At 42.4% G+C, this 13704-nt stretch overlaps 1 protein-coding gene across 2 annotated transcripts in view; it reads right to left on the reverse strand.

Moving 5' to 3' along the window:
* Positions 1-13704, reverse strand: part of COP1 (COP1 E3 ubiquitin ligase) — a 125820-nt gene that overhangs the window by 39591 nt on the left and 72525 nt on the right. The gene's annotated exons all lie outside the window — the stretch shown is intronic.

A 13704-nucleotide genomic window follows, 5' to 3' on the forward strand; every position in this document is an offset into this window, starting at 1 on the left:
AAGTGCAGGGAGGGACGGCCACACACATGGAAACCAAGCTGGACATCTCTCTCACCGAGCAACTTGTGATACCCAGACATCAGCTGAAAACTGCTCTGACCCTCCTCCCACTGAAATAACGTCCCACTGGTGGAAGTTCATCACAAAGATTACACAGAAATGAACTTAAATGCCAATAGCTACAGCTATTTTTGTATTTACACAGCATTTCAAAGCTGGGTGTTGTCTTCTGTACAGCTGAGAGACCCGCTGCCTCAAAACCCCAGGTGGTTTGAGAGATAACCAGGTTTACATCAATCAAGCTACTGCAACCACCATCGGACCAGCAAGGGGAGCTCCTCCCCCAGATTAAGGAGCTAATTGGTGGCCATGGCAGGATGGGGCAGGAGCTGTGTCAGAAGTACCTTCAATCAAACAAGGCAAGCCACCTTCCCCTCTCACCGCCCCCAGCACTTTACTCTCTGCAGATGACCGGCTCACAGGCCTCTCTGGGTGAGGATTTCTGGCCCTCCTCCTCAAGGTGTAAAAGCAGATACTCCAAGCAACCACACCAAGTTTTCTCCACCACTTACTCTGCCAAATTACTCTGTTGTGTTGAAACCCAGCAGCTATTGCATCCTTTACCATCAGCACTGAAGCTGCTGCGCCCCAAGCAGTCTTTTAAAGAGCTCCTGTGCCTTTCACCTCTGAAATATTAAACCTCCAAATAACCAAAATCCCACTGTGCTCCTACCATTTGGGTATTTTAATTAGCTGTAGAACAACATGATGTTGCAACAGGCTTATTGAATAATGGGATAATTTTCTAAGGGACTTTGAATTAAGCATTAACACTCCAGCAAGATTTGGGCATCCTGGTCTCTTCTACTCTGAAAGCTGGAGCCAAGAAACTCCACAGTTTTTCCATCTATAGAGCAGACCTGTGGGAGCTATGAAACAGTTAACTGGCAATTACTATTTTAATGAGCAGAATGATTCTAGCAGGGCTTTTTATTAGGAATCAGTTAGTGGATAAGCCTTTCAAGTCTATTTTTGCATACAGTTTCAACGCTGGCCCATCATTAGGGCACCTTTTTGAGCACCAGATTTTATCCTTCAGAAAGAGGCAGGGAAAGGGCTACCTGCAGATGTCTGCATGTGAGCAGCTGGAGCAATGCAGAGAGGAGAGAGCCATAGCAGGGCAGACAAGTCTATTTGCAGAGCAGAGCCACGAAGTTGCATTCACCTTCCAAATATCCCAGTAAACAGCTCAGAGCCTGCCAGCATCTGGCCCCAGCACGGCTGTGCCTCTCGGCATCGGCAGGGCAATCAATCACTGTCTGCTCAAATCACAACGGGGCTGAGGGAACCAGCAAGGCCACTGGGCTCTAAAATTAGCCACTTAATTATTAATTGATTATTTCAGCAGACGAAGTGTTGCTGCCCAACTGAGTTTTAGCTTTTTGTTTGTTTTTGTGTTTTGGTTTTTTTTTTTAATTCCATTGAAGCAGCTATTTTTAAGTAGCTGTATGAAGATGAATGCTCACTGCATTCATTAAAATCTGAACAGGTGGTCATGTTTTACAATTAAAAGAGATACTCTCTCTTGTAGGCCATATGGACTTTGCAAAAAACATGATAAAAATGCCATCTGCTGAGGAAGCAGAGAGCCCCAAAGTGAAGTTAAATGGGAAAAATACAACTCCCAGGTACCCCAGCAGAAGCCTTGCCTGGTGGACTTTGATGAGGCTGAATTGTCTGGGATGGGCAGCATCCCTGGCACACCAGCAGGTCTGAGGGGAGGTGGCAGGTTGCTCCAGGAGGCTCAGAAAACGAGTTTTTCCCAAGAGGCAGCTGAAGGTAATGGAAATGGAGTGGGCAATGAGGGGAATCAAACACTTCCTCAACTCCACCTTTAAGCTCATCCAGCATCCCAGCGCTGGCTCCTGCCCTCGGCATCCCTGGCAGACCAGGGAGCATGCTCCACTACTAACCAGCAACACCAGGGGTATTTGCTTCTTGTTTGCTCCTCAAAATGAACATTAATATCATAATTCAGCCAGTTTCCACCCCAACTAGAAAACTCACTTAGAATAAGTTCATCTCAGAATTGACATTTACAGAGTTAAAGCCTCCCGCCCACCCAACCCTTGGGCAGCAACAGCTCCCTGCTTTACCTTTTCTTCTGCATTCAGGCTTAATTTAAATATTTATGAAATAATGGGAAAGAACATCTATATATTTCATAACAAATTAAACACTCCAGAACAATTCTCATCTAGTTCAATGTCACTGCAGAAGCTGAGCACGACAGAAATCCGCTGCTACGTTTTCTGAATTCAAATGTTTGCTGGGAAGTCATTTTATTTTTTATACATTTGTTTTTAAGTGGTCTCAGAAGGCAAAAAGGGCAGCTAAGCTCTGCCATTGCTGCTGAGAGGTCCCTGACCACAAGCCTGAGTTTTTAAATAGTGCTTTTCCATTACGCTCAGCTTAGTTTCCCTTAAGACACTGCTGCTTTCACCTTTGAGCCATCTAGTGACAACTCATCAAGAATTCAGACTTCTCCAAACTTCTGAGAGATCTTGCCACCTCTTCAGTAAATACAACCCGTGTCAGCAAAGGATGGCATCCCTCACTGCTCAGCTGCTCATAAATTCACAAGACTCCAGCTGGCAGCCAAAGGGCGAAAGAGGAGGATGGGTTTGTGCTGAACAAGGTGAAGGGATCAGCACCTCCTCAGTCTCAATTCTTGGATTCAGCTTGGTTGCAGGGGTGGGGATGCAGTAAATGAACTCATGATGTGGTTACCACAGCCATAGGAAATCAGGTTTAAGAACTTCTAAAATAAGAGAATTGGGAATTGCTAATGGAGCCAGCAGCATCTTAGGTAATCTCCGAGTTGTTCAGAAAAATGGGATGGATCTTGGATTTTTGGTTATTTAAACAAAAGAAAGAAAAGGACAAAGTCTGTTTTTGCTAAAAGTGATTTTCCTTACATTTAGATTTGTTACTAAAACTTACAAAGCTGCTGTTACCCACGGGCTTTAGGTTCAACACCACCTGTTGTAAAGCTCTTCCTGTGTACTGATGAGCAGCAGCTCCACAAAGAGCAGCGAGGGTTATGACAGGGCATCACAGACCAGCAATTTTTCACTGAGTACCAGCACACACCAGGCAGCCACACACAAAAACCAGAGAGCAGAGCAATCCCACTCTCCAGCTACCCAGCAATTCCAGGTAACATTCATCTTCTAGGTCCTGTGTTTCACCCACCTTCACCATGAACATTAATCAGCATCAGCTAATTCACAAGACCCCCCAGGCTTTTTTCAACCAAGAACCACTTACTTGAAGGAATATCAAGCCAAGGACAGCAAAACAAAAATTTACCTGCAATGCAACAGTTTTATATTCATAGGATGTAACAACTAGAAAGCCCCAAGAGCTGCATACAAAGGTTCTGTGGCTCTCTCCTGGAAAACTAAATTGCTGGAGAATCAATGCCCATTTTTCTTATTTCAATCATTTAAAAATGCACATTTCTCAACTGCTCAATATTTAGATTATTGATCCATTAAAAAAATAAGTCCTTTACATTACTTGGATTTCTCAGCGCTCACAGACTTGAGAATGTAAGTGGTGCTCCTTGTTCCACAGCAGATGAATATCACAGACAAGAAGATGCCCATATTCAAATGCAGAGCTGTCGGGTAGGCAGCCAGATGTTAATTAAGTGGCCTGGTAGAAGTATCCTGTGATTAAAGCACATCTTGGACTTTTTTTTTTTTTTAATAAAATATATCTTCAACAGCAAACCTAAAGGTCAAAATAATTTCGTGCATTAATGCTCTGGCTACAGCCTGCAGTCCTGCACACCTCGTGCTACAGATCTTTTACTGAAAAGTTTTACACTGAGGCTGGAGTGTAATCTCTAATGTGCTCTTGTGCTTCTCTGACCATGATGATCTGATTTGTTACATCTAGTAACTCACGTCCTCAGCTCATGACTGCCCCATCTTCTTCATTTGTCTGTTTTCCTCCATAGGAACTTCGAGCTTGGATCAAGTCTGGCTTGTTTTCACCAGTGAAACTCTGTACATCAGCAGTAACAACAGGAGATGTTTATAGTCTGAGGGAGTGTATTTAAACGACTTGTTTAACAAGACAAACTGAGTAAGAGCAAACTTGGTGCAAGATACCTCTGCTCGCCATCAGTTAGATTATCCTGGGGAAACCAAAAGAACAGCAAAATAGAAGGATATAAAACAAGCCCACAAAATGCTTTTCATCAGAATGGAAGAGGAGAGACATGACTTTGTAACATTCCATTTCGGTTTTATTTCCACTGGCTAAAAAAAATGACTTCAGAGATCCTGAGGAAGCCTCTATCACTCAAACATTGAAGGGGATAGCTGACACCCAATTATAGATATTTAAACATCTACCTACATAAATTGATCTTTCCTTTCACTCGTTTCTGCTCTGTATACCAAGTGTAAGCAAGATCACTCCGTTTTCAGGGCTCTGAGAATTGTATCTAGGCAACTTGTTTAGCAGGAAAATGTAACTACATCCTTATGCCTTCACGTGTCCAGAGCACAGTGGTTCAAATCAAAGCTTGTTTTGAGTGTCTCTGGGTAAAAGGAAAGAGTACCTGCTGTTATTTCCCTAAGTGGTAAGTCATGAAAGAGGGGATAAGCCATCTTGATGAGTATTTGCTGCCCACAGATAAACAAGAGGTAGAACAACAGAACTTTAGATGGGTTAACCAGAAGTCTCTTTTTCAGCCAGGCTCAGTGTGATTCCTTGCTATAAAAAAAGAAGCTTGCATCCACAAAGGTAAAGTCTTTGGCTGCATTAAAAATGGAAACAGGATCAGGAGGCTCACAGGAAACCTCAGTTTTCACAAGGAAAAACTCTTCTTCTGTTAGGGAGGAGAAAGAAGAAGGAAATAAAAAGGAAAAACATCCTGATTTAAAAATAAACTCAAATGGCTGTACTTCCATGCAGTACACTAAGGATGGCACGGCACATTAGGGTACCTTGGTCCTTAGAGAAACCTGAACAAGGGCTGCGTGACCAAGTGCTGCTCCCTCAAACACCCGAGGAAAGGCAGATGGCTACCATCAGAGCCCAAACCTTGAAAATGAAATGCTTGAAAACACATTTCCTTTAATTCCAGAGGAAATCTACCAAAGCCATCCACCAAGCTCCAGAGTTACTTACAGACTAACTCAAAAGCCATCAATAAAAAAAGTGGAACCAGGAAATGGAGCCTCCCTGCCAAGGCAATGATATCAAAGACTGGTTGAAAGACAACTCAATTTAATTATGGGGAAGCTCAAATGAAACTTAATCCTATATAGAATGCAATTTCTGTTAGAAATCCATTCTTGCTCAAGGGCCCTCAAAGTCATGGAGTACTGTAGGTTGGAAGGGACCTCTGAAATCCAGCCAGTCCAACTGCCCAGTCAAAGGTGGGACGACTGCAAAGTTGGATTCAGTTTCCAAGTGAAATAATTGTGTTCAAGAGTCCTACTCAGTCATGCTCCCAGCATTTCCAAAGACAATTCTATAAACTCTTCCCTCAGCTGTCTTGAAACTGCTCTTATGTCAAAGGATTAGGGAGAAATTTTTTTTAATACAAACTTGCTTAAGCTATTTGCTATTGACATAAGAAAGGCAAGGCATTAGCCCACCTCTCAGCATTACAGCAATATGTTTAGGCTGTGTTTTGCTGCACAAGTTTCTGCCTTCTCAGATGTTTCAGGTTTTGTCTGTCTACGCCCACACGATGGGGGTGGCATGAAGCACTGCCATACAACCTTAGCTCTCCTTTAATTCAACTTTTTTTTCTTACTAGTTAAAAAGAAAATGAACTGCTGAATTTTAACTGCTGCCAAGCCTGTAATACCAAACAACAGTACTCGCAGATCTGACTGAGGTGGCTTTGTTCAGAAAGCTTAGGGTGGAGATTTCATCTTCCCTACAGCAGAGAGGCAGGCTGGAGTTTGAACATCCCTATGTGGGTCTTGCTCTGGAGAGAGGACCGGGGACATAGGACAGCTGAACATTCCATCTTTGGGAATAATTCAACCCAACAAGACAAGTGTAACTTCATGCAGTGACCCCCCACCAGCCCCTCCCCCAAAAAAGATTAAGAAAAAATTCTTAATCTTGGGTCTCCTCCAGGACAGGAAAAGAGTGTGGGGAAGAAAAAGGGGTCTTTATTACAGCAACAGAAATGCCAGGTGGCATTTGACAAAGAATGGTGAAGAAGCCTTCCAGCCAACAAACACTTTAAAGAGATTTATTTCACTTGAGAGAGTAATACTGGGATGGGATATGATCAGTGCAGGCTTTGGCCTACCACAAACCATTTCTGGGAGAGAACAGTGTGATAGCTTCCACTTCATAAAAGAAATAGATGCTTCAGGACAAGAAAAGAGATGACAACGCATTAGGGACAGGAAAAAGTGGACTTGAAGTCACAGGAATAAAGCTCTGCACTAAAAATTAGCACGAGAATTTTCTGAAGAAGAAACTAGGTAACATCAACAACAGTAAAGTTGACATCAGTGCCCTCTGTACAAACCATTTCCCTGACTGTAAAGGCAAGGGATTAAAGATGGGTTTGATAGAGCCCAAAGAGAAGAACCTTTGCAGATGGAGCTATCCAGAGCATCTTGCTGAAGAACGCAGAGTGCCATTTCCCCTCCTGCAGCATGACAAATCACACGAGGAGCAGACAGCAGAAACCAACCCATTTCACCCCAACACCTCCCCTCAGAACACTGCAGCGCAGGCAAAGATAACTGGTATCTTTTATTTTTCCTGTTTGTACTTTCCCTTCCAAAAAAGCCCAAATAGAGCAAGAAAAATTTATCTCAACAGCCATTATCACAGGCACATTAAAATGTTTGCTGGATATGGCTTTGTAGTCACAATTTTTTGTTCCAGCAGAAACTGCAAGCGCTTTGTTTCTATAACTAACACAAAATTACTCATTTGATGCATTTGCTTTTTCCTCTTCTTTGTACCTGAAGTTTCCTTTGCAGCGAAGGAACAGTTTTCCTCTGAATAACCATTTTCTGCAGCCCTGGGGGAATCTCAGCAATCTCTTCTAGAAGCAATGCTCTGGTCCACAGCAGCAAACTGGAACAATGCCCTTATTTTGTATTTCGTGTGTGTCCAAGATGATTTGGGATGCGGCACTTTGTTCATATTTGCCCTCAGAGTTCTGTCTAGACAAGTGCTCTCTCTACAAGTGGTACCAGACTCCTGGGGAGGTCCTGCACACCCCATCTTCATAGGTGTCAAACATTCAATGGCCACCCTAAAAGGGACTGAACTTGAGGAAAGCATTCAATACATATTTTCTCTGCAGGCAAAAACCTCCTCCGTGAGCTCTAAAGACTGTACAAGATTAAGCAAGGTCTGTGTGATTCATCTTGCTGGTGGCAAAATCTTAAAAAAAAAAAAAAAAGGAAACCAAACAAAACCCTTCAAAGTGAGGAAGCTACAGAGCCCGTGATGTTAGCAAGGAGATGAAAGGAAGTTTCTAAAGCAGAGGAAGGCACATGGGTATTTGGGGATGACAACTTAATCTCATTTTCCTACGCTGCAATACACACGATGGGCAACAGCCTCCAAAAATTCGATTTACATAATCCAATGGAAATCCACCCTCAAAAAAATCATATTTAGGGTATTCAACAGAAATCCAGCCCAGGTCTTCATTTAAACGAACAAAGAACACAGCTTTGAGAAGAAGGTAAATGACCAACAGTGTTCTTTTTAGCAAACTGGATGATAAAAGGAGCACCATGAGAAAGATCCACTCCATGAAAACTGAAACAAAGAGCTGAGCTTAGATTGAACGTCTGGTAGCCTCAGTTTAACCTCTGGCAAAACCAACATCACAATAAGACCCTTCTACTTTTCCTTCTACAAAAGAAAGGCTCAGGGATGTGCCAGCAGAGGGTTTCAGGTCAGCACTTGAAATATTTTGACAGAGCTGTGCAGGAAAGGCTATACCCTGCTTCAGCCAGTGATTTGCATCTCTCACACCCACTGTACTATTTTTTAAAAAAATATACACCAGCACTAGCATTCCTCTAAAGATCTATATCTCCCTCTGCTGAACAGATGAAGAGAACAGCAGCCTTGATGGGAACTGCCAACTGGGTTTTTAACCTCTGTGTTCCACGGATTCCCTACGGCTCAAAGTCACAGACAATATTTGCCAGGTTATGGATAATGGTCTTTACACAGTGGGGACATTTTTTTACTGACTTGTCTAAAGCTTTTGACAGAGCAGCCCATAAAGCCTGCACCCTAAATAACTTGTCTTGTATTAAGGAGAGAAGGAGGAGACATAAAACATTAGATATTAATCAGTTGAGAAAAGGGCTCTGATGGGAGAGGGAAGCAAAAGAGATTTCTCTAGAACTCTTTTGAAACTTTGACCTTTATGGTTCTGAAGAGCTACAGCAATTTCTCACAGGAACGAGGTATAGACGGCTTTTGTGCAATTCAAGGATTGTCATCTATCAGACTTGTTGGAGAAACGAAATATTCAGTACACCCAAGCAAGGTTTACTAATGCTACAAAACTAATGAAGACAACAGCAGTAATAACCTGCAGCTTTGGAAAGAATTCATTCTTTACATCTGAAGGAGGAGAAAATAATTATGCACTGTTCAGAGGCAGCATTCAATTATGCTCCTAACCCAGCTTTTCTTACTGGCTATGTAACATGCATAACTCTACATGCACTAGTCCCTGTAACCTGATATCCAAAATAAATTTTATGACACCTAGAACATCTGAAGAACAGCCATTTTATGGTAAAAGGCGCTTCAATCCATGCTGTTTAAATGTACCAGACCTTGGAAGAGATGAAACTTCTTACATGAGCACCAGGAGTCTTTATTTGTACAAAGAGAGCTGGGTTCATCTATCAAAGCCAAAAACACCGTGCCATTTGCTGAACGCATCTCTCTCAATTCAAGATACGTACTGCACACAACAAATACTCTTCTTACTGCAAAAGCCGTGTCAGCTCTGGCTCTTGAAAGAATCAAAGTTGCACAAGTCATGGAGCTGTGATGGAGGGAAAGGGCAGCACAGTCAGATTCCCTGGAACCACACACTCCAAGAGGTCAAGATCATGTAGACAAGAGCTTGAGGCATTACAAAGGACAGATGTAAACAGGAACATCCTCCCTAAGATTTTAAGAGTGCATTCATGAAGCAATAGCTTTCAGGTTTCTGTTGTATTAGCAGACATCATACAAAGAGAACCAAACAGGCTTGAGAGCAGTCAAAGTGGCTCTAAGGAAAGGAAAGCGCACGCTCCTGAGAACCTGAGTCTGCCAAATTATCAGTCAAACCTGATTTTAGTCCAGAACTACATTTTGCTTCACTAGCCTGAGGAGGTATTAGCCTTCTTAACTAGGTTCTGGAGATGACGATGTGATTCATTACCTAAACTGACCTCGCAGCAGGCTCCACTGGAAGAGAGGAAGGGTATTAAATATAGTGTCCCAATTGCTAAAATCCAAGCTTCAGATAAGAAGGCTTAAACCAAAGGTATGGTGGATTATGTATACAGGGAAACAAGCACAGGAAAGCATATGATGATACACAGGTATCCCACGTGGAAAAGAAGCAACGCGTGAAGAGCAACTGGATTTGCACAAGCACCTACAGGCTCACTTCTTGTCTTCTTCTTGAGATTTAATTGGCTAACAGGAACCTTGCCCAAACATTCAAAACTCTGCTCTTAAAAACTCATGCAATGTTTAGATGCTCAGACACTACGAAAAGAGGCCTTTGAGATGAGAGCCCACACTGCACTCACCAGTTACAGATTCTCCTGAGCAATGTGACAGTCTTCACCAGTTAGCATGGAAGCACAGTACCCAAATAAAAGGCTGGAACAGCTAATCTGTGCACCAGTCTGAACAGGAGGAAACACAGGAAGCCATTACAAAGGATGTCATTCCAAAGAGCAATTCCTTTGAATGAGCTACCAGAAAAACTGCAGCTTTGGAAACTGCCGAGGTTGGAAAGCATTAAACTCTTAAGGGATAGAGCAACAGCTAGCAGCAAGAGCAATTTGGCATTCTGAGTAAAAGATGAATGTTGGAGTTGCCTATCTGCTCCTGAATTTCAAGGCTCATTTCAATTTAAATTTGAATTTCATCACATTGACTAAATGACTTCTATGCCAGTTGTAAGACAAAATGTTCAGGAAAAGAATATTTAAGCAAACAATTAGCACGCTCATTTCTGCTAATGACAGATTTATCCTTTTCTCTAGAGAATCAAATGGAGCTTTTCAAGTTCATTTTATTCATTCACTTGTTACTTAAGTGTGATGACCTCTGGGATAAAGTTAGGAAACTCCCAGTAGGTCTCTATATTGTTACTCACTATTCATTGCAAACACTTTATCCAAGACAAGTCAGATACCACTTCTTCTGTGCAAGTAAAAAAGTTGTATCAGCTCTTAAACTCTTGAGGCTTATGTGAAAATTGCACATGCAACACATCCTGCACACTGATGAGAGCTTTCAGGTCCCTCTGTGATTTCCTAGGAAGCAGTGGCAGCAAGGCAGGAAGACAGTGCCTGGCAGCATCCCTGAGGTGCAGGAACAGAAACATCAGCTTAACTACAAACATCTCAAGTCAAAATAACATGGCATAGCTGCAGTTCTCCTCACTGTCTGTCCCGAGCAGAAGTAGAATGTGATCTACCTACCAGAGCCAGAAAGATTGTCTTCACCAGAACAGCAGAAGGCATGGTTTGATACCTCACCTTCATTTACATCCCAGGGTGCACGAAGAGGGATAACATGTAAGTCAAACATTCAAAGAGGTGCTCTCACCCAAAAAATCCCACTAAACTCAGTGCTTCCACTACAATAAGTGCTTTGGGACAGAAATATGATGACAGCCATACTGGCCAAAAATGCAGATTCCTCCAAACAACCCTTAACTGACTGAAGTGCTGTAAATGCTTTCAAATGCAAAACAAACAAAGCCTTTGCAGTGAATTTTGGAATGAGTTTGAATTAAAGGCGACAAATGTGCACTTCCAAAACACAGACCTTGTCCCCTACTTCCCCTGGCCAACAGCCTCAGAGATCATGGACTAGAAGAAGGATTTTAACTATCCACAAAATGAAAAAACACACTGCAGGTAAAGTCTTGTCCAAGTAATGGGCAAGCCCTGGACTGCTGCATGCCACTTTGTTTTCATCAAGGTTGAATTCTGAGCACTGCTGTGAAGTTTTTCCACAGGCCTTGAAAGAAATACCTGAGCTTTGTCTGTGCCTTTGAACACCGTGCTCCATTCATATGCTGAAGGTAATCTTGTAGCTCAAGCCCAAGGAAGCTGCTTAACTCCACCCTAAACGTGTCATACAGTCACACAAAGAGATCCTTTCTGAGTCACTGCAGGCTTTCCATAGAACACACTATTCACCCACGAGAATCTATTAAGGTAAGACCTTGCTCTCAGCTGGAAAACATTAATTCTCTCCCAAAAAGGCACACGACCTTCTTGGCCATTAATATCCCATCATTCTTTTGAGCTGAGTGACAAGCCAGGTAAGTCATCCAGACTTGAAACAGTGTGAAAGGCTAACTCTACAGGGAGATGTTTGAAAAAGAGAAATCACTGTTCCAGTTACTGCAGCAGAAAAATCAGTATTTCACTGGCCAGGATAGTCTCCAAAGTGGCCCCGCTTGGACATCAGGCACATTAGGAAAATGGAATGATGATGACAAAGCCACATGTACCCTGAACTGTTAAGTGCATCAGGGTGATGCAGACACCTTAAGGGGTGGGTAAACAGTTGCAAATGAAAAAGCTGTTGAGACAGCAATAGGAGTCCTTTATCATGCTGATACTGATCCACAGTATCCAATTAGTTCTGTGGCCATTCAATGAGGAAAGGAAGGTTAGCACCATTCAAAACCAGAATACAAGACCATTGTGTAATGCTAAAGATGGTGTACAGGAAACATCTTTAAACAGCCTGGAAAACGTGGTGAGGAAGGGCAAAATCACCTTCCAAGGAAAACCACAAAGTGGGGAAGGGAATAAGGAAGAGAGAGAGCTGGTAAGAGAGGAGAACCTCAGCATCAAGAGCAGACCTCATGTTCACTGAGGGTTTGCCCTTGTTTGTTAATAATGGCATTGATACAGGCTGCCAAAAGCCTGTCTGGGGCTGCCACTGGTGCTCAGTGGATCAGGGAATAACCTGATCCAGGAAAAAGGCAATTCAGTTTTGGCCATGCAGTTGGTAGTGTGAAGGACGAGATGGAAAAGCAAAATTTGGAGTGTGGCATCTCCAGCGCAGGGAGTCTCAAACCCTGGTGCTGTAAGTAGTAAAATCAACATCAATCAGCACTACCCCATTTCTTCCCTGCCCTGGTCACTTAATCTGAACCCACACTATCAAGAGTTTGTGACAACACAGCAAATCTGTTTTAGGGACTGATCAAAGCTAAAACTAACCCAGCAAAACCTTAAGTTCTGATCATGTTGCAGCTGTTCTCTTGCTATCCCCTGTCTATATGTATTTCTCTGCTGCTTCCACTTATTTTGTGAAGCTCCTAGAGAGGAGACAGTCTCTCTCTCCTACATCTCTGCAGACCTGAGAAACCTCTTTCATCTCTCAATCCAACCTGCTAGATTTGTGGTCCTACAGGAAAAAAACACAGCATTTGAGAAGATGATGCATCTAATGTCATTGAAACTTCAGATTTCTGAATTCTTACAAAGTCTCTGCCTAATATATGGGAAATAAAAAGTCAGTGGTAGCTGCTGACAGCATTACAGCAGGCTGGGAATAAAACATTCCTACTATCAACAGCTACACTGAGCTCACTGAAGTTAGCAGACAGTCTGATCTCACCCAGACTGCACAACTTGGACATTCCAGCTGCAAAGTGCATGATGCATTTTCAGCCTTTACTTTCGTTTTTAAATCAGGGAAACAGCACTGCTAGAAAATATATGGGTTAAGAACATCAGTGCTATTGCCGAGGCAGAACAATAACAACTTCAGCCATGATTTATATAGCTAATTTTAGGATAAAACCCTATCTGTTTTTAAAAGGAGGAAAAGACCACAGAATGACCTGATTTTGTATTTGGCAGTGATTACAGTTTATACTGGACAATGTTTCAACTCAGGAAGCATGCAAATAGAATATTTTATTAAACTAACAGACAAAAGGGGTCTTTTCTTTATGTGTCCTCTCCACTGCAACAGATTTTATCAGGCTGCACCCAGACACGCCAGCTTTCCTCTCACCTGAAGTGCCTGATTTTAAGAGAATTACTTCCCAGACCAAATATCCATTTCTCTCTTCTATAGGCTCTATTTCTAGTTTATTGCTCATTTGTTCTGTTTGAAGCTACCCAAGATAAATTTTTTTGGTCATCTAAAAGCTTCAGAGTGAAGAGTCCAGAAAAGAAATATATATATCATCCATATTAGATGCTAATCCTGGGATTCGCTTTTATAGTGGCAACTAAAGCTTGGTTTCCTACAGCATCTGAAGCCAAGTCAGTGCTCTCCACTAAAGAAGAGTGTTCCTCACGGAGATAAACAGTCTAACAACACTTTTAAGCATGGCTACATTTAAATCAAAGCATCACAGCAAATCCTGTGACAGAACCCCCCATTTCACTCACTGTG

The sequence above is a fragment of the Corvus cornix genome, chromosome 8, assembly GCF_000738735.6.
Source record: "Corvus cornix cornix isolate S_Up_H32 chromosome 8, ASM73873v5, whole genome shotgun sequence".
NCBI classification, from domain to species: domain Eukaryota; kingdom Metazoa; phylum Chordata; class Aves; order Passeriformes; family Corvidae; genus Corvus; species Corvus cornix.